Consider the following 1,277-nt stretch of genomic DNA (forward strand, 5'->3'; position numbering starts at 1 on the left):
TGTGGGGGGTATCGGCTTGGCGGGCGCATGCCTGCGTGCTTGCCACCCCCTGTGGGGTGGTGTGTGCCAGGTGTGTCGAGCGGTCGCGGCGTGGTCCGGCCCGGCTGGACGAGTGCGGGGGCTGGGAAGGGCTGTGGCGAATGGGATTGGTAATGCGCCCAGCCTGCCCTGGCCCTGGCCGCGGATGCTCAAAGTGCCATTTCTTTACCTATACCGCAGACCCCCCCCCCCGCCCCGATTGCGTGGCCTCGGGTGGTGCTCCCTCGGTTTGCCTCCTGCCGGCCCGGCGGGGAGGGGGCAGTTGGAGTGGGGGTGTGGCCCACCTTCGGTGAGGAAAGCCTTCTCTAGCGATCCGAGAGGGGCGTGCCTTCTGATGGGGTACCGTTACCCCCTGGCCGCCGTCCCTCCTGTGCTGAGTGCGTTGGGTGGCGTGCTCCACCCGTGCGCCCCGTTTGCCCCTTCTGTTGGGGGGGGGAAGCGTAGGCGTGCTGGTGGGTCTGCCGGTCCCCGCGGTGGGGACCGGGGCGCTGCTCTTTCGGCCCTAACGGCCGCGGCCCGCGCCTCCCCCCTCCGTGTTGGGGGAGGGTCCCGCCGGGCCGGGCTGGCGGTCCGTCGCTCGTTCGTGTTTGGGGCCGGCGCGCGCGCCCGTGCGTGCGCGTGCCTTCCGTGTCACTCTCCGTGTTTGCCTTGTCGGCCGGGGCTGGGCGGGGGCGCGCGTGGTCTGTCCTGCGCGTCCCCGGGGCTGTGGCGCGAGCGGGCGGCTCCCTGCTTCCCCTGCTCGCCACCCCGGGCTGCGACTGGCCGTCATCGGGGCGGCGGTCGGCACGTGTGTTGGGCTTGGGCCCAGCCCTCTCTTCCCCCTCGGCCGCGTGGTCGCCCCTGGGGAGCGTTCCCTCGGGGTCGCGGCGCTTCCCGGGAACGGGGATCCGGACGGTTGGCTGGGCGGGAGGCGGCGCGAGGGCCGTTCGGCGTGTGCGGTTGTTGGCGACGTCGCGTGGAGGCGCCCCGGCGGCGGGGCTCCCGGGTGCGCGTGGGAGAAGACGCGGAGGGTCGCCGGAGGCGGGCTCCGGTGTCCCTGGCCGTCGCGGGGCCGCCCTGGCGTGTGGCGGTGCGATCCCGTGTCCGTTTCCCCGGCGGGGTCCGGCTTTTGTGGCCCGAGGCGATTCCCGCGTCCTCTCCCTCGCGCCTCCGGTGCCTCGCCCTCCGTGGCCCCGGTGCGGCCCCCACCCCCCCTCGCTGCCTCGGCGGGCTGGGCCGTTCGCCCTCCCCCCCTCCGG

Source organism: Lepus europaeus, unplaced genomic scaffold (genome assembly GCF_033115175.1).
Source record: "Lepus europaeus isolate LE1 unplaced genomic scaffold, mLepTim1.pri SCAFFOLD_673, whole genome shotgun sequence".
NCBI classification, from domain to species: Eukaryota; Metazoa; Chordata; class Mammalia; order Lagomorpha; family Leporidae; genus Lepus; species Lepus europaeus.